This window comes from Oxyura jamaicensis, chromosome 6 (genome assembly GCF_011077185.1).
Source record: "Oxyura jamaicensis isolate SHBP4307 breed ruddy duck chromosome 6, BPBGC_Ojam_1.0, whole genome shotgun sequence".
Classification (NCBI taxonomy): domain Eukaryota; kingdom Metazoa; phylum Chordata; class Aves; order Anseriformes; family Anatidae; genus Oxyura; species Oxyura jamaicensis.
Window position 1 is genome coordinate 32602579 of NC_048898.1, and position 20188 is coordinate 32622766.

The 20188-nt window shown below is 43.1% G+C and overlaps 1 long non-coding RNA gene across 1 annotated transcript; it reads right to left on the bottom strand.

Moving 5' to 3' along the window:
* Positions 1–3610: 3610 nt before the first annotated feature.
* On the bottom strand, positions 3611–9675 carry LOC118169476. The gene is made up of 2 exons (XR_004752138.1): positions 9474–9675; positions 3611–5293 (listed from the first exon to the last, which is right to left on the bottom strand). It is a non-coding gene; the product is annotated as an uncharacterized LOC118169476 (long non-coding RNA).
* Positions 9676–20188: the final 10513 nt, after the last annotated feature.

Below are 20188 nucleotides of genomic sequence, written 5' to 3' on the forward strand. Positions count from 1 at the left end.
AAAAAAACACACCCTGATACCCTGCTCTTTGCTGCTAAATCCTCTCCTCTCCGCGTGGCCAGTTCACCCCTGTAGAGGCTGGCACAACGCTCAGTCAATGGTTTCTTCTTTCCTCTGCGCGTGTGCAAGAACATCTCCTTGGGCCTTGTGCTCATTGCAAGCATGAATCCATACAACTCAGTGCAGTGGGAACATAGCTGAAAATTAGAATCGATCAATTAATAGCTAATTAGGTAAATGTACATCTTTAAGGTGAGGTTTGGCTGCTGCTCATTCATTAATGTGTGCAGTCTCCTGGTGTTACACAAAGAGCTTGGTACTCCTTTGCATATTATGGGAATCTTCTACTACATGAACTAGCAACTTGCCTATCCATCCTGTTCAGTCACTGCCTTCATTAGTATGCTCATATAACCCAGGGCTGTTTAATTGGCTGAGAGGACAACCTTGTGGGTGTCAGGAAATCAGTATTTTATTTTGCATGTGATGCTGGATAATGGATTCTCCACAGCTCTGGATTTCCATATGTAAATCTGGGATACTAATTCCTAACCTGTTCCTGGAATTTGTGAAGCCTGATGGATGGGGAGTTATACCTAATTACACAGAAGTGTATGGGTGAAGATAAGGGGCTTGCTCTGTTTCGCACTCTGCTATTTCAGCATGATCTTTTCCCAAACTGTTTCTGCTAAAAGGGCAGCATGGTTGGTAGCATCCACTTTCCCAGGTATAGTATCTTTGCAAGTCACTAGGTAATGCTGTGATAGATAATTCTGACAGCCAGCTCCCACAGGAAATAACAGCGATCACAAATCCGAACGCCTTCCGCTGAAAGTACAAGATGTACTTCTGAACTTGCCTCCTCAGTCATAAAGGCTCAGCAGCATGTACACTAGAAACAGAAACAAAGCCTTTCCAAATAAAACACACCACGCTGCTTACACAAGGGAGGACAGCACAAAGAAAGCATCTGAAAGATGTTAGTCATCTCTTTTAATACGCTGCTCTTTAGTACATCAATACTCCGAGACGTGAATGGTACAAGAAATGACACAGCCTTACAAGTGCATGCTAGGCTTGGGGCACATGCTGATGACTCGCTGCGCTGCATTTCTTTGTAAAACTGGAGTCAATAAACACTTGATGCCTTGCAAAGACTGCGGTGCTCATTTCTCTGGAGCAAAGCTGCGGCTGCAACATGCACCAGGTGGTCTGAACAGCACTGCAGTTCAATAGCACCTTCTATCTGCAAGATCCTGTTAGTTAGCTGCTCTACTCTCTCTAGTGAAACATAATAATGGAATAGAAAACAGATGACTTTTTGCCTGTAGGACATGAAAATAATTGATTTAGGACTATAATTTCTAATGGCAGAGCTGTGCAAGTCCCTCAAACGCCCTCGAAGCTGGCAGTGTATTCCGATGGAAGGATGGCTGTGCTTGCCCTTATTCTGCTTTTCTTCACCAAATGTCCTCTGCTGGCTGGTGTTACAGAGACAATACTGGGGTACACGAACCTTTGGCATGAAGGGCCATGACAAGTATTACTATTTGACAGGTGTAACATGTGTTCTTCACTGGGAGACCTAAAGGTTAGGAGTAGAGTATGAAGTGTAAATGCCCACTAACAAAGGAACTAAATATAAGGGATAGCTGAAGGCATTTTCAGGATGGTCTCTCTTTCCTGTGAGAAGTATTTTCAATGTACCAGGTGAAAGCATTTACAAGGTGAAAATATCATCACGGACAGGACAGACCTCCTGCTCTTTTATTTCAAAGGTTTGGCTTTTTTTTTTTTTTTTTTTTTTTTTTTTTTCCTCTCAAACTCGACTTAATTTACTTAATTTACAAATATTTGTAGTGATTCAGATGCTGATGTGGAATAAGATGATCTTACTTTAAAAGCACTTCATATATTTCCTCAGAAAATAATTGTCACTAGATGAAAACAACATCTGACCTTGTGATGGCTGCAATAACTATCTGGGCAAATGTCTTGCCCGCACCCACTGAAAACTTTGGCTGAAGGTGCCTCTTAAAATACTTCCCTACTTCAACAACAGCTTTAGGCAAACAAGTTTTATAAGGTTGGATTTTGACCCTAAAGCACCGTGACTATTTTCACTACAGATCTGCTGCAACTGGGAGATTATTTGATCAGACCTAAAATGGGATTTAATTAATTCAGCAAATATTGAGTCCAAGAATTACTGTTGCTTAGAAAGTAAATTCCATGGGGCAGGGATTTCATTCCTTCGTGTTAGATACTACACAAAACACATAGAGTACATCAGCAGCAAATGGGAATCCAGGCTGTCAGTTACTAACAGTGACAGAAATGTTTTATCTGAGGATCTGGTCCAATTACATAGTGTGAATACATTGGTAAATATAATTAAGCCTCAATTTTATTGTTAAAAAACAACATAAAATCCATCAAAGAGCATAAAGTGCTCCCAGGTCCCTGCTTTTATTATTCACCCATCACGTTGTGCAAGAGTTTACAAGACCCACTGGCCTTTTAGAAGGGCTTAGTATGGCTTAGACACAGCAGCTTTCACTGCCAATGAGGGAATGATAAGCCCAGCCTTTACAGGAAAGCGTGTCTGATTCCCTGGTACGAGCAGTCAGATGCCCATTTATAAGCGGGCTGGTTAGGGTGGCCTTTGGCACACACTGAGAGCAGGAGTTTAATTTTTCTTGAGCCACACTTCTTCCTCTTATGTGTGCTGCAGTGGCTTGCAAAGGTGTGCTCACGTGGCAAAAAACGGTCGGTGGATAGCAAGGTAGGTGCAGATAAGGCTCCAAGCACACACAACGAAACCAAGAGATGGTTGTAGCTGATGGCAACCTCTGTGTGGGGCCTCCAGCATGGGCTGACTGTCCTCCCTTGTCCCTAATCCGTGTCCCCAGATCAGCTTTTGCCTGCTGGCAGAAGTCTCTTGTGGATTCTGCCTTATCTAGGGCAGGATGCTGACCCCTCCTGCTCTCAAGAAGTGGGGTGGTGTTTCCAAGTCCTGATACTTCCACTGCCTCACCACTCAGAGAGGCTCATCCCGAGCCCAACTTCCACCATGCCAGCTGATTTCAACAGAACCCCCTGCCTGCACAATCACATGCTGGAGCAGCATTTTCAGAAATAAATCCTGCGAGTGCCACCAGAGAGGTCCAGGAGCTGTGCTGCAGCTGAGCGATCCCACGCACATGGTCTGGCTTGGTAAAATTCTGAGTTCTGTAATAATTTAACAGCTGACAAGGTGGAGCTCTCAAGTGTTGGCTGGATGGAAACCTGGGTCTGCTGAGCTGGGAACGGCCTGTGGAAGATTTGTGTACATCTGAAGCGTTGTGTAAATTCAATATATTAATAATATTGCTATGTGTTAACTTTATCTCTGGAATACTTTCAAACTGAATATAAAGGTAAACTAAATTGGGAGTAATTCCTTATGCAGGCTTAAAATATGGAGATAGTCTCTCATTGTTTCTTCCTTTTACTTTTATTAACCTGGAAAATTAATGACTGCCATTTCTTTTTATTTTTATTTTTTTTTGATTGAGCAAAATACAGGAATCAGATTATAAGTAGGGTTTTTTTTTTATTTGCTTTTTTTTTTTTTTTAACAAGTTACATGAAATCATGGTACAAAAGTTCATGGTAATTAGTCTCTTAATAACAGTTAAGTAGAAATTATAGTAAGCATACTTTGGTTCTTTTCCTTTTATCAAAAATGACATAATGCTCAGATTTTTATCACAGCGAAATGGTGTGCCATATGTATAATGCTATCAAAAAATAAAACATCACAAAATATTGACATTTTGGGAGCAGAGACAGAATAGGGATTTCAACATTTCAACATGAATCACAGTCTTCACTTTTAAGAAGAAAGTCCAATTCTTATTAATAATTGAAAGCCAGGCTTGAGCAGGAAAGCTCTCCCACTGCAAGCAGAGCACGCTGCGTGTAGAAGTAGCTGCACCGGGGAAGTTTCCTCCTGCATGGCCATAGTAATGCCACCTCCTGCCCACCCGTGTCCATGTGTTCATGGGCAGAGCCATGCCCACAACTTTTATTGGCACAGCTGCCTTGGATAAGGACGGCAGCTCTGCACAGTCCCAACGTGCAGACACATCCTTCTCTTCAGAAAGAAATTGTATCTTCCTTTAAAAAGGTTGGGGGAAATAATGCTGGGGTCTGGAAACACTGAGAAGAGAATTTTTATTGTAAAACTAGCCATTTCCTACGTTCCTAAGAGTTTGTATGACACAGGAAATCTACAAAATTCTTTAAAAAACAAAATATCCATTTCTGTTTTACATGTACATTTTGCTTGTGGACTTAAACCAGCAGTGAGATGCTGCAAAATATTCTGGATTAATGGGAGAAGTGGTTGGCAAGATGAAGAAGGCTTTTATGTGACACCAAACCCATGACATGACTGCTATGTTCCCTTTCCGCTTTCCTTACCCTTCCTGTTGAGCAAAGAGCTATCACGGAGTTGGCTAAAACACCTTTCCCTCTCCCAAAATCTTGAGGAGCATCCAAAACCCCACAGACATCCCCGGGGGCTGCTCTCCAACCAGGGGAACCCTGACCAGGGGCCGCCTGAACTCAATGAAACTAAAATAAGCTGAAATATCAAGTGCCAAGCTCCTAGCAGCACCATTTTTATTTTTTATTTTTTAACAGCACTCCACTTGGCAGGTTAAAGAGGGAATAGCATCCTCCGTGAGCTGTGCTTTATGGGGAACAAACGCATTAGCCTGGAGAAGTGCTCCTGACAGGGCTGCAGCGCTATCGCTCTGCGCAGGAAATAGCTTAATCCTATCATAATCTCCCTGCAATTTTCTTCTGTATTTTGATGTATATTGTTCCAAAGATACAATTTTATTTGAAATGGAGTTTATTTCAGACTCAAATGTGTCAAATTTAATTTCAAGAGTTTTTATTGTAGGGGAAAATCTTTTTTTAGTGAGAGATTAGAATTGTAGTAAATACCAGCGCCGAGATTCTGCTCTGCAAATTTAACTGTTTCCAAGGCAGATACGGATCAAGAATTGACATTTATTCCCTCACCGCCACCTACACTTAGATTTTCAAATGTTTTTATTCACTATCACCCCTGGACAAACAGCATCAAAACATTGTGTTTGGACAGACCAGTCCCGTGGGGACCCTGCACTGCGGGAGTGAATCTTTTTGGAGCGGCTGGGTCGCTTTGGAAGGAAATCTCTGCTGTGTCACTTCAGAGGGCTCACTCCAGCAGGTGGTTTATGATGCTGAGAAAGTTGTGCTGGAAAAAAAAAAAAAAAAAGTGAAGGTTTTTGTCAGCAGAAAGAAAGTTTTATATGGATCTGTGCCAACAAAGATGAGGTTTATGAGTGCAATACTCTAGTGCACATGAGACATCGTATCAGTGGTGAAAAATTTATTGCAATCATCTCCCTATTTCCATTTCTGCCTTCTTTTTGGTGACATAATAGTGTAAAGAGGAAAGGTCACACCTTAATGCCAAGATGATTCATAACTTTAATACCAGAAGGAACAATTGACCCAAACAATCTTTGGCTAAAGTGTATTTCCAGCAGCACTTTCAACCTCAATCTGAAGTCAAACAAATAGAGAAATATCCACCACTGGGTTATTGTGATGTATTCAGAATCACCTGCCTGAGGAAGCAGGTTGATATCTAGTCGAATGATTCTGAGAAGCCAAAACAGAGCTATCTGGGACCAAAACACAGCTGTCATGCAGCTGCTGCCCACGGACATGGCTCAGTGACACAGCGGCTTCTCTGCAGACAAGCCTGATAACAGCTTTTGTTGCATGCACGAGAACTAATCTGGGAGTAAAGAGAAGATATAATGGTTTTCCCAGTTTGCTGTACTGACAAAACTGTGGATTCAAAAAAGGGACAAAACCAAGATCAAGGACAACACAATGGCATTTGCTGCTTTGGAAAAAACTGCTATTCTGCAGCCTTTTTGGTGAGCAAAGGGAACCTTACCAACCCATTGCTTTGCCCGCTCTTTCTTGCTGTCCCCAAAAATGAGAGACTGTAGGACTGAGAAATATGGGCCACCGTTTGAGTCTGAAGTGCAGAATGGGCTCAGAGGAGAGGCATGAGGGCAAGAATATGCCATAGACCTACCAGTGGCCAATGGCCTCGGTCTTGATGCAGGTGGCTTCGAAGCATTTGTGAGCCGGGACAAGGCTCTGCCTACAGCAAGCAGATACTGTCCGGAGGACACTGAACCAAGCTGTCACAGAAACTACTGCTTTAAAAAAACAGTAAGTGTCACAGCACGATGAACATATGCACAGATTGATTTTGGCCAAGAACCAAGAAATATGCACAAGCAATGAGCCCAGCTTTTAGTTGTATCGGACACAGAATTACAATAGAAGCCACTGTTTCAGTGCTCAGGGTAGCAAGGGAAAGCTAATGGCTCTTGAAGTACTTCTGCTTGAAGAAAATTTTGGTACAGGGTATGAAAAGAAAAACAAAAAAAGGAGAGAAAATGCAAGCAAATGAAGAAACGAGTTGTCCTGGTGTGTGACACAAATGGGTGGCAATAAATCAGAGTGAGATATCCAAAAGATAGCGAGGAATCTTGAAACAGGCAGGAGGATTAACAAAAAGATGGACCAAGGCTCAGGAGTTTTTACTGATTGCATTTTAAGAGGCAGATTGTCTCATACTCTTGTGTCACCACTTAAATCCAATTACATCTGGTAGCAGTAAAAGCTGACAGACACAGCAGGTGTTATCGATGCAGTTTTGGTAAGCAGCCATCCACACACAGACCATCACCGGTACCCAAATGGGCACCTTTGGCAATCTCAACAAAGAACCTGGACGTTGCCTGGATATTGAATTTGAAAGTGTTTTTCCAGCACAGAATGGAGAGGCTTGCTGGAGCTGATAGAGCATGGAGCCAGGGATTACCCTGGTGCCATGGCCTCTCCCCGAGTGCCCAGCTATAGCACCCTAGGCCAATCTACATCTTTTCTCCAAGTGCTCCTTCAGGTTTTTTTTTTACTCCCACAGAACCAAGCCAGCTCCTCTCTTCCTCTCGTTTTCTTCTCATACGGGAGCTAAATAAAATCCTGTGTGAGTTTTGTAATAAAGATAACATCCTGTGTTTATGTTACAGTGAAAAAAAGGGATGGAGGGGATGGACATTCATCCTTCAGGACGTAAACTGCCAAAATAGACTTGGACTTGAGATGAGAATCTAGTTTGGATAGAGCTTGCTATAAATTGTGAAGGTTCTTGTATATTCCTTAGAAACGTTTGGTAGTAACGTCTACTCAAAGTGAAATATGACACTTTGGTGTGTTGTGGCAGCTTGTCTGCATTGTTTGCATACAGCAGTGTTTTCTGATTTGCAGTGGAAATATGAATGTGCCACAGTCTGGAGTGACACGTCACCAGTCAGAGACCGCATTGTGGTTTTCCTCTTTCATTGAAGGATTTTTTTTATTATTTTTTTATTATTATTATTATTTTAATTTATAGTCTAAATGCTGCTTCCCAACTTTGTATAGACAATAGCTGAGCTAATAAACACAACAGCTCCCAGCCCTTCTGTTCATTACCCCCAACTACTGCCATCACGTTACAAACAAAAAATACTTCAAATTATTTTATGACAGCACCATCCTCTCTGTATGATTTGCATTAACGCCCACCTGAGGAATCCTGAGAACTCAGTTCTCCTACCTGTGTCTAGGAAGAAGCAGTAATTTTTAATGCCTCTTTTTTTACTCTACCCACTGCTCTGCCGAGCACCCATTGCACAAAGTGTCTGGATCCCAGGCAGGGAAACGACGCACGCAGAAATGAGCAACTCAGCCCAGGTCCCGTGGGAAGCCTGCAGCAGAGCAAGGAAGCGGACCTCCAAAGCCAAGTCTTAACTACAAAACTGGCCCCTTTTCCTCTCAGTGAGTTATTAAGCCCCTGCAACGTCTTGAACCTCTATCACAATGGCATTTGCAAAAGAGGATTTTAATGTTTAAACAGTGCTTGAGTTAAAAATATATTGAACATTCCATTTGCATTTCGGACAAAGTATATTGAATTTACCATGAAAATATTCCTATAGAGGCAAGATAAAATAAATGAAAAGACAGCTTTCCTTGTATTTCATATTTTTTTTTTCCTGTAGAACTAATATAGGATTAAAGAGGAAAACCTGGTAGCTGCAGGAACAAGTTTGAGCAATCACTTGTCACTTGCAGTTAGCACAAAAATGTATTATAACAAGATATTACTTGTAGAATTTCCGCTATAAATCTTTTATTCATTTGAAGGAATCCCAGTCCAGGCATTTGCCATTCTGCATTGTCAAAAATAATGCCCAGCATAAATGGTGTTCGAGAGACCATGAACGTCAGAGATAACAAGGGTACTTACACCTTATGGGCCTTAAAAACCCAGTAGTGGTATTTCTGGCCTCTCATTAAAAGTGAAATAAAAATATTGGTTAAGGATGACTTTTATGCTTAACTATTAAATGCAAGCATCGATTCTTTGCTTATGGTTTTTCCCACTTTTCTTCTTAAAAATTGCTGAGTGGATGTAAACAAGAAAGTAAATTTTTACAGCCCCATTCTGTTGCTGGGCATGAGAATAACCAAATGTTGGAGCAAGCTGGCATCCTAAATGAGCACCAGAAGCAAGGAAACACCTTTAAAATACCAACCAGCCTCCAGAGAAGGAAGAAGAAAATTGGGGGTGAGTGCTGTGGGGCAAACCAGCGAGTTTCCCGGAGGTCAGGGGACATCAGCATGCCCATGGGGGGCTGGCATACCTTTGGCAGTGTCCGTGGGTGGAGCAGATGAGTGGGGCTGACCTATGTGCCTGATGGACACGGGATTGGGCCCCCTGCAAAGCATCAGTCATGGCAGCTTCATGCGGTTGTACCGGCCAAACACCGACACCTTTGCCAGCACGCGGCACCCCCTTATCTTTTTCTGAACATCGCCCAGAAAATGCGACCTGACAGCCTCTGCTTGCAACTGAGGAAACTTTGCTGAGCCTTGCCATTTTCAAATTTCCGTATTCAAATTGCAGTATTTTTTTAACAGGGCTTTCCGTTGCTCTCTGTGCCTTGTCTTTGCAGTGTGTCTGTCCTTCTGCTGAGCTCTTTCCCTGTTTGTATTCTGTCAGTGAGCAACATGCCCACACTGCATCTAGCTTTGCAGAGCTCCTAACAAAGGCAAGGTCACAGAATGACTTCTGCCAAAACTCCCAACACTTATACCCCAACAGGTAAGCAAACCATGCGCTCACCTCTTCTTTCCTGGTGAGGTTCTCTTCCTTTCCTTCCAACCTGTTTTAATTGTTCCACCAATTCTTTCTTTTCTTCTTAACTCATTCCTCAGCTTTTTGTATCTTCCATTTCTCTATTCCCTTAACCTCCAGAGGCCATGTGGGTAAGAAATGTATTTTCTCCCATCTCACTTACCAGAAGTAGATGAAAACAAAGACAGGTTTCCCAATCAGAGGAAGACAGGTTTCCGTTTTCTCTTATAAATCCTTGCTTTCATATCAGAAGCAGAGGAGATGTTTCCTTCATTTGTAGAAAACAGAGAGCAGACTGTGGGGTGGGGAAGGAGACCCTCATGCTTCAGTCTCTGCCAGAGCTACAAGGCGTAGACTGAACCAGACTTTCAGCAGAAAGCTAAAAAAGAGCCTCACAGAGGCGTAAGGTAGGAGAGCTGAGAATAGTAACATGCACTTGAATTTTGTCAGACCTGGAAGATGGCATCAACATTTTCTCAGCACCAGATCTGGAACTGCTGCATTAACTTACACAAGTTCAGATCCTTGTGAGCCTCATCACATCACCATATGTCCTATGTGTAACAACAACAACAACAAATATATATATATATATTTTGCAAACGTTTGAATGAGTATTTTTAATCAGGAGCACGATACCTACCCTCCCCTTAGAAAGTGTGCTTCCATGTTTCCAAGAGTTATTGTATTAGCTACAGAGCTCACATGAAAGGGAAAATTATAACTGATCAAATTTTAAAGAAACCTCTAAAAATAGCTTGTCTAGAGCCCAAAATGTCACAATGATAAAGTCTAAGATCTCAAGTCCTCCAAGAGCTTAGAGCAAGATTGCGTCCCATTAGGAAGTTTGGGCTCGTCCATTAATATCCCTGTGGGAAAATTGCTTCTGACTGCAAAGGCTTGAAAGGTAACAGAGCTGAAGCACCTCTCTGATCCAGACAGAAATATCCCTAAACTCCAGTGCAACAGTGCCTGGGAAGCAAGATTTAGCACTAAGCAGATGTTTGTCTACCTCAAGATTTCAGTGCGTGCTTGCTTTTTGTTAGAGATGACTAGGAATTTGGAGCTGCTCTGAACAGTGGGTGGGCTGGAGATAGCCCTGGCAAAGATGGATTTGCAGACAACACAGGGGATTTGGTTAGAAGTGCACGATAATTATGGTTTATTATCCTGCACTTCAGTTTATCACATCAGCACTATACCATCCATTCAGCGGCCTATTCGGATGTAAGATGACCTCTAATGTTAAGCAGACATCGCTAACATCCACTTTCTTTGCAGTTAGTATAATAAACCACTGGTGATAAACAGTGACCTCATCTTTTGGAGTTAAGTCCTGCAGTGTTCACTAAAACAACAACGAAAAATTACCTCTTGGTAGTCAGTACAAGTTTTGCTTGAGTACAATTTCTTCCAGTTACAGGGTATTTATCAGCAGCAGAAACACAATTTATATTATACAGCCTGTCCTCACTGTTAAAATTTATATCAATCAGCAGAGCCATTAAATCCTACGTTTTCCTTCCCCTAATCCACTGTAAGATTAAACGGTTCAATTAATAATAAATATTAGCGGTTTATTAGATTAATAGTTATACCACTACATTAGTGTATGTGGTTGCACAGAGACAGAAATGAGGCAATAGTTTCCCACTAAATCATTTTCAGCCAAGCAGCGTACCATATGTTGTTCTGCTGTACTCGTCTCTTCCTTAGGAAAAACAAAGCCAAAACCTTCGGCTTCACCTGCCACTTCTAGTTATTCAGCCGCGGTCCCGGGATTGAGATGGAAACAAGGAACCAGGCTGTGCTCTGAGCAAAGCCATTGAACTCAGCGGGGCTGCAGGAGGAGAGCCAGCACAGGCTTTGACCCATTTATTTGAGAAAATTACCCCTGGACAACAGGATAATCCTCCCCAATAAGCCTGGCTATGGGCAGGAGGAAGCACCAGATTAGTGAATTTGGTTCTCCTGAAGGGGCTGATGCTTAGCAGCTGGAGAGGCTCTGCTGTCCCACGCTGAAAACACGGGTGCGATAACATGCCAAAGTGTTGCGTCTGTACAAGATCTGTTTTCATCTATAAAACGGATTGCAAAATGTTCTAATTTTATAAGGCAGGGGAAGAATCAGCTAAGGGGAGAGTCAGTTACATTGTCCAGGAAACTACTGTTAATGCTAAGCTGCTATTTCTCAAACATCCATATGTGTTATAAATGTATGTACCATTTTGTAAGCACATGGCCTGGCTGGTAGGGGAGTGAGGAAATGACAGTCAGAAGACTGGACTCTGTTCCAGCTTCATCCCTAGCTGGACACTTTTTTACTTCTTCCAGCTCTATCAGCCATGTCATGTGAAGTGTCTTCTCATCATTGCATGTTTGTTCTTTCCAGACCTGACCTTTCCTTCCAATTCCTTGCTTCTTTTGTCTCCTACCTTGGCCAATCCCATCCTGCCTTGTGCCTCATCTGTAAATATAGGATAGCAATACCTTTCATACAGGGTCTTTGGATGAAAAGTGCCTGTTAAGGACATCACCAGGGAGTGACACCTATATCGGACCATAATCATCTCGGGGACATTCGTGGAGAGGCTGAGAAAGTGTTTTAGTGGTCCTTCCTGCTCTTAGCTGATGGATAACAGGAAATCTGTGAGGCACCAGAGGAGGTCTGCAAAACTCTGTGAAAATCCCTTTTGAGTCAAACAGCTTTCCTTAAACTGGCATTTCCCGTGGGGAAAAGCTCCCACCCTCTCCTGCAGTTTGAAGCACGTTTGATTCACAAGAAGCGAGTAGAGCAGAAGGCCTCACCATCCTGGCTCAGCTGTGATTTCCCTGCTCTTTGGAATCCAGAGACAGTAAAACTGATTTAACCGAGGCTATGTACACTGATGGGTATATTCTGAACTCCCATGGATGTGAATAGCTGGGGGTGCGTGACTATAGTCCCACGCACTGAGATGAGATAATTACAGTTGCACAGTAGTGGAGGCTTTGCCAATATCCCATAATTAATTTACAGACAGAGTATTTCCTCCTCCTTTCCCCCCCATTAAGTGTAGAGAAAATAAATGTTCTTAGGAGTTGGCAATTTCTCTTTAGTTTGCATATTCCTCCTAAATATGAACATTATGTTGTTTACTCATCTGTTAATGACAGCTGATTATCAAACCATAAATATACATGTATCTAATGGTTTGTGAACATTAAACATCAGAACGTAATAGATGTGGGTGTACGCAGGAACCCAGCACCAAACAATCGCCATTTAGCATGCCAGCGTCCGTAGGGTGCCTGAATCTGGGCACTGTCATTCCCATGTATAAGAAGAGGAGAAGTGATTTTCCCAGCTGCTGTTAAGATGTTTGGTTGCCGCCACATGTAAACAGATTGGTTTTTATTTTGTTTGATCTGCCTCTTCCGCACAGTCTAGTGCTCTTACTGCTCCTGGGTGTCTGAGAATGTAACTTGATGAACAGAAGAACGTTCCTTGTCATTGCAAACCTTCTCTTCCGGCCTGTCTTTGCTCTTGGTCACCAAATAAAATGAAATAAAATAAAAGGATGCAGTCACTGCTTCAGCGTGAACTCTCCCAAGAAGTCAGGGTTTAACATCAGCAATCCCAAGGCATTATCCGTGTTGCCCAATTTACTCCTTTTCTCTCTCATCTCCAGCTCTCTCCCTCATCTCTCTTCTCCTCCTAGAAGTCCTGCTGTTATCTCAGATCTGTTTTTTTCTGGAACAAAGCTCTTTTCCTTCCCCCTAACAGGCTTTCTTTGCTGGTAACTGTAAGAGCCTTCCCACTTAAAGACATGTAACTTCAATGTCACCTTAATCCTAACTCTTCTACTTCCCCCGCACTTTGTCTCTCCCACAGCCAAGTGGTCTTTTATTTCCTCTTTCCAGTGCTAAATTCACTCTTTTTCTATCCTTTGGAAACCATGAGCTGTTTTTCTCTTTCTTGTTTTCCTTCCATCCTTCTTCTGCAATCTTGTTTAAATTATTTTTTTTTTGAAGTCAGCATCTCCTGACTTTGTGTGTTACTCACACAAACTTCCACTTCCTTGAAGTCCTTCCAGATTTTTCTTTCAAGTCCGTACTGCTACCACATTGCAGTGCTGTGTCCCCAGTGGTACTGAGGATGTTGCCACTATTTTTGATGGAAACAGAAATAGTTTGGTCCACTCTTTTTGAAGAACCTGCAAAGAATATGGTGCATATGACGTGTCTCACAAGTAGCTTTTGGAATTAGTCAAGTTAGGAGAGGCATATGTGTAATTTGCAAGGCTGTAATTTATATGCTGTTCCAAGCTACAGAAAACATTTAGCAATATTGATCAAACAAAAACACTGCTGTGATATAATTCCAGAATCAACGTATGAAAAATTTCACTTGTCTTTTTAGCAATTATTGATGAAGGGAATAAAACTCCAGGTGAACACAAAGGGCTGGCTGTTTGCATTCCTGCACTGCCAGCACGCCAGATTGGACGGCGAGCAAGTCATTTTGCCTGGAACTAAACCAGCCGAATGCTGACAGATAGGTGATTGTGCAGTGCAGGCTCGGCAAGGAAAATAAGCTGTCATGGCTTAGGCTGACCTGTGCTGCTTGATTACGATATGATGCCTTTCTTCTCCGAAGGAATCAAGGGGGCTTATTCAGCTGCTGCTGGTTCCATGCATTGGGATGCTGAGCGCCATGGGAGCACAGCATCCTGCATCTATGGAGCTGATTCCTGGGGAAGGGTGTCAAGCCCCTTCCCAATCTCATTTTTATGGCACAAATCAAGAGAGTTAAACACCTGTAGCTGGATGTTTTAAAAGGGCTGTATAGCTTTATGAACAGCTAATAGCAGAGGTGTATATAGACATTAAGACCAGCCATAACTCACGATTCACGAGTGAGAGCCAGCTCTCCTCCGCTCGGCAGGGGAAGGGCTGAGCCCATGGCACCGTGGCACCATGGTGAATTCCAGAGGCTGTTTTGCTGTCCTTTCCTTCCCAGCCGCTCAGCCCCGAGGGACATCACACACAGCACACTAGTGTAGTATCAGAGGGCAGATCTGGTGTGGTTTTTGAGGTGTTCATCTTCTCATCCACTATCAAAAGCTGCATCTGAATACAGTGCTATTAAGTCCATCACTACCTCAAGCCAGGGGGAATAATGAAGAGCTGCTGCTGTTTTGCTTTGAAATGGCTTCCTTTTAATTGGTTCATTTCTACATTTAAAATATAAAAAGACCCAACAAGTTTTGACAGATCCAAAGCATTTTCTTTTCAGAATTCTCTCTCTGAAATAAAGCAAGAAGTTTTCTGATTTTGTCCCAAAACGAGCAAAGACAAATGTTGAAACCTTCCAGACACGGATTTTCCACCTTGCATGCAGGTCGGAGAGAGATTACATTTCATTTGGCTTCAGGTAGAGGCCAATCTACTAATTAAATGGCAGACCTGCTTTGCTGGAGATAAAAATAAAGCAAGCGCTAGAGAGAAAAGGGGAATGGGTACCAAACAAAAGGGAAGGCTAGGAAAGGGATGAAGTCAATAACAGATAAATCCCAGTCCCAACACAAGTACAAGAAAGACAATGCTCTGTTGTGCACAGAGAAGCTGAGGTTTATTAGCTGTTGATTAAGTCTTGTAAGGAGCAGAAAGATAGTTGAGGAGAATGAAGCAAAATACAAACAATCTCTTCTATTTTCTTGGCAAATTTGATCTTCTCTATTAGGATTATCAGAGAGCTTATTCCCTGGATGTGGGCAGCGAGGCAGATTTCCAATGCCTTTCAATTGCTTTTCTGGCTGAGGCTGGCTATTCTAATGCAACGTGACGGGTAGCCACAAACATAATCCTTACGACCCAGTGGTGCTCGAATGCAGATGCTACTTGCAGACTCGAAAGAGAAGAGCGATGCTCCAAGTTTGCTCAAACTGGGACACTCACAGTGCTGGTTTTTAGGTGGCCTGCAGCCAAAAGCTCTGTGTTGCTGCATTCTAAACCTCGGTTACAGGCGGGATATTCAGACGTTTAAAAAACAATCTGTTTCCAAATTGTAAAAGATTGCTTATTCTTTTTCTTCAGCTGATTTTACTTTCCAGTATGGGGATTTAGGAATACCCATATTGGATCAGACTGCCGGTTAATCTAATCTGGTATACCTATTCCGGCTGCAGCTAATAGATGATGCTTCAGAGGAAGAAAACAGAAAGAAAACAAAACCACCACAATACATCTAGTTAATTGAACAGTTCTGTACATGGGGAGAAAAATTCCTTCCTGATGTCCACAGGTGATGAGCGTATGCCCTGAAGCATGAGATACGATTACTCTTATCATTATCTTAGCTTGCATAGCAACAAATGTAATTAGTGGTCATAAAATTATCCTGCTGTTTGGGATTATCTGTTTTTTTTTAAAGCAACAGAGCCAAGCATGTCTCTGAGGTAACTTCATTTGAATAGGATGAATTTGCCCCATAAAGTCTATAATGTATCCTTAAGTACAAACAATAGAAAATAGAAAAGGCAAGAATTGAAAGTAGTTGGTTGTGGCCTCCTAAGGCTGCTATTTATCATGTACTCGGGCTGCTTCTTAAGAGGCTTTATTCAAACTTTATATTAGCAAGATAAGAGGTGAAACAAAATGCTGGGAGCAGTGACAAGAAAAGAATAAGATTTCAAGCCAAAACTAAGTAAATACCCCTAAGCAGCGTGTTTTGGCAACAGGAAGGCAAGCTCCTTCTCACTTCTCCCCACGTCTCAGGAGCACCCAGTGGACGATCAGTCACAGAAAGGGCATTAGCAGGATGGATGTGCAGCCCGAGAACTGTTAGACCGCCGTGTCAAGCCAAAATGCATTGGACAAAAACTAATCTAACAATGTGAATTACCCTCTGTGTCCATTCAACGCAGGAAGGGCCAGACCTTGGAGGCAAGAACAGAAGAATTGTGCACCCAGCTCTGGGGGAGTCTCTGTGTTAGCCAGGCTGGGGTCTAAGCTGGCATAGGTGGGTAAATCAGAAGCATCTCCTACAGCACTGGGGCCACGTTAAATAAACCAGAAGAGAGGAGACTCTCCGTTGCTTAACTGTGCTGGAAAGAATGGAGAGGACATTTCAGGGACACTGCAGCTTTGGCTTTGATGAATTCAGTCGCAGCTTGAAAGAGTGTAATTAGGCTGGTTCTGCCAGCTGCCTCCTTCAGTAGACTTGCGGCCACAGAAACTGTCGAGTTCAGGCCTGGTTTGGCCCAAAGCTATTAGCAGGGTTTGAACTGCACTTCTTTTGTAAGTGCAGAGAAGTGAGGACACCACGAAGCACACCTGCAGGCTTGTGAGACCTTTAAAACAGTTGTGGTAGCAGGAGCTGAAATCAGTGTACATAAACCCTTTCCTGCATCCTGGTGAACGGCAATGGACATGGGGTCTCTGCTCTTGGTCTTCTCTTGTATCCCAACTGCCCCAGTCCTGCCTCTTGGTGTAACCTGAATGCCCACTGTTATTGCCACTCACGTGTGCTTTCTCCTAGTCCCCTGTAGACAGGGGGTGATGGTTCCTCTCAGTTGCAGTTGTCCCTGCAGGTGGGATAAGGAGTCCATAGAAGAAATAACTGCTAGAGTTCCAGTGGTTGTTCTCCAGTGGGGAATAAGCAGAGGATGCCCCTGGTACCAGTTGCTAAACCATGTTTCAGTGATTTTACTCTTGCTGGGTAGCCTGGTGTCTGTGCGGGTCCCCGTGCTTTGCCAGCAGCCACTGGGGACACCGCTCTTGCTGCAGGAGAGGTACCACAGCTGTAATTCTATCTGTGCCCAGCCAGCATGTAAAACTTTATAAACCACTTGGCCTCGCCACTGGAAATATTGTAAGAATTGATGGAGCATGCACCAGCACCAGCATCTAAATGACAGACCGACAGACATAAAATAGGTGAGCACTTTTATGGCTCCTTAGAGGATTCACACTTATTTGTCAAGGTTAACTGCATCTTTGAGGCAAGATGTTTTTTGTTGTCATTAAATATCTTTCACTACTCTGTCCTTCTGCTTAATGAAGATGGCCTCAAAAGATTGCAGGTAATTTATGCTGTGAGTTGCCTGCTCTCACAGTTTTACCATGAGCCTCGTGGTCGGCTCTTTAGAGACCCAACTCCTAGCCAGGTGAGTAACTGAGAACCTCAGCATTTGTTTTAACAGCAGCCATAAAGTAAGTGGCAAGTCATCACGGCTCTGGATAAAAACATGAAGATGTGACCCAGGTGAGTCCTAAACGGCTTGGAAACTGGAAGGCAAAGAAAGCCAAGCATGTGTATTTACTCACATCTCACTATTTCTGGACCAGGTCTGGGAGCTGTGACATAAGATCAGGAGCACGTAGGGTATGCAGATCTGGATGGAAGGCTCTTGCTGCTTGTGTTGGGCTGAACTCACTGGTGGGAAGATGCTCTGCACCCAAGGGAGCCCTCCAACCTGTTCAGGGTGCCAAAGCCTCCTGGAGGTGAGGACAGCCACTGTGGCACTTGGCCGGCCTCTCTGGATTTTGCCCAGAGGCGATGTGCAAGGACTTGGACGGCGACTTGTATGCCCTCCCACTCCTCCTGGTGCGCCCAAGCAGGCATCCTCGCTGTTGGCTATCACCAGGCAACGAAATGTGCACTCCGTGCCACCTGCTTTGCACGTGACGAGCGCCTTACACGCTGGTGGAGACGGCTGCCTTTCAGCGTCAGAGCCTCCTAATTGAGCAACAAATGCTTGTTGCACAAACTATGCCGACAATTTTTGATGGGTAGAAAATACAATATTTAGTCAGGCTGCTGTAAGTTAAAACACAGCAGACAGTAAAAGGATGAAATTATACCCCAACAGACTTTTAAATGAGAAAATAGTCTGTGTTAGGGAACATTATTCATTTAAATAGCAGAAAGCTTATAATTTCAACGAGGCCACAATTTCCATAAAAAGCCTGCATTTGGGATTTTTTTTCCCCTTTTCCCTCTTGCAGATTGCAGTTAAAATGAATGAACCTTTCTGCTTACAGGGAAATTCATTTTTATTTTACTTTGCCTTTTTCATGTCAATTACAGAACACTTTGTTAAAATGATTACATAATTTTCACAGAAGCTTGGTATTGCAGGCTGGAGGAGATAAACCCACTTAAATGTGACTAATGTACTCTCAAATTCCTGCCCAGAGCAGTTTCTCATCTAGACATCACTCACACCATCTTCCAAAACCCCTGCACAGAATCAGCGCAAATGTCAGAGACAAAAAAGCAGCTTTTCTGCTGAGGGAGGTACCACGTGAACTCTGTTTTTAGGCAGCGAGTCAGAGGTCGCTTGCTGCTAAAAACTCTGTATCCTCAGTCCTCATCTCGTCGCTCGGTCCCTGTCTCGTGATAAGGTTACACTGAATGGTGCTGGCATCCTTCAAGGTTACTGTTCCAGAAAATATTTGCAAATAATTTGACGTGCTGTCAGCTAGCAGGCAGCAGTGAACTCATATAATTCAACATACTAATGTGGGTTTTCACGCCTAAAGCTATAAATAAGCTTGATATTCGAAAGTTTCTGTAATGTTTATTTAATAGCAATATTTTATAAATAAATCTTGATTATTCCATTGCACTCCAGTGAAGATCTTCTCCCAATATAACAGTTGTTTCTAACCCCAGGCCTCTTTTTCTGACCCCTCCTTGCCACCCACATCTGCGTTAAAGAAATAAAACACTTCCCTCACAAAACCTTTTTCAGGCACAAGGGAATTGTGGCCACGGCAGCTCTCGCCTACCTCCTCCCCTGCAACCTCCTTCTGCCTTCCCCTTCACTCCCTGGATTGCTTTTCCCTCTGCTGGAGACTTTACCTGACTGATGGTTGCACAAGGATACCTTCACGAACTCTCGGAAGCCCACCTAGAGGAAGCTCCGTTAGGCTGTGCAGATCCCAAAAAGTGTTGCATCAGCTCCAGCTGGATCCTGCTGGCCAGGTCTCAGGTGTGCCCCTCACTCCCCAGCTGCTTCTTAGGATGCCCTCCTTCTTCCTTTGCCATAGGAGCAACGCAAAGCAGATGATGCGAGAGCTCAGCTGTTCCTCACAGGCTCCAGTCCTGTGTGGTTTTGCTCATTGCTTCACTGTCTTCCACCCTTGTGGCTACAGAAGCAAGGCAAAACCCCATGAAGCCCAACTGAGGGGCATTCAAGGTACGGCACTAGGCATCAGTTAAGCCCTTCAGGAACTTGGAAAAGCCGACCCTTTTCTGTAAAACAGCTGCTGGCAATTTTTTCCTCTTTCCATCAGAAAACATAATCAGAAGCTTTCCAATTCAAATGAAGCCTTTAATTGAAGAAGTGCTCACATGGAGCTGCATATGGGTTAGATCACTGCACTACTGTGACATTTTGTGTGCTTTTTTTTTTAAGAAAAAATGACTGACTTTCAGCATACTGCCCACAACTCAGTAAAATAATCCTCTACTTGGGAAAAATAGCAATGCTTGGTAACAAATCATTGTAATGTAGCAGGAGCCAATACATACATGTATTATATGTGCTCCACATATGTAAGTACAATTGGAAGGTTTGTAAGTAAGTTCTTGAACATCTGGTTCCCTACACAAATGGTACATTGCCACGGTGAGTGATGCAGGAAGAATTTCTCTGCTCCATGTTGCTAAATGGAAACTCAAGGCCAAGAATGCAGTGTCTAATACACAAGGATCTACGCACATCTTCACATCTGGGCTTGGATTTTGGAACGGAAGCAGAAGTGTCTGTAGCTAATGGCTGTTCTATGGCTCTGCACCGGATCACGGACCTACCCACAAGATTCTGCTTGCCAGACGAGCTTAGAGAGAAGTTCACTGTAATTCAAGTGCCAAGGAAATCAATAGCA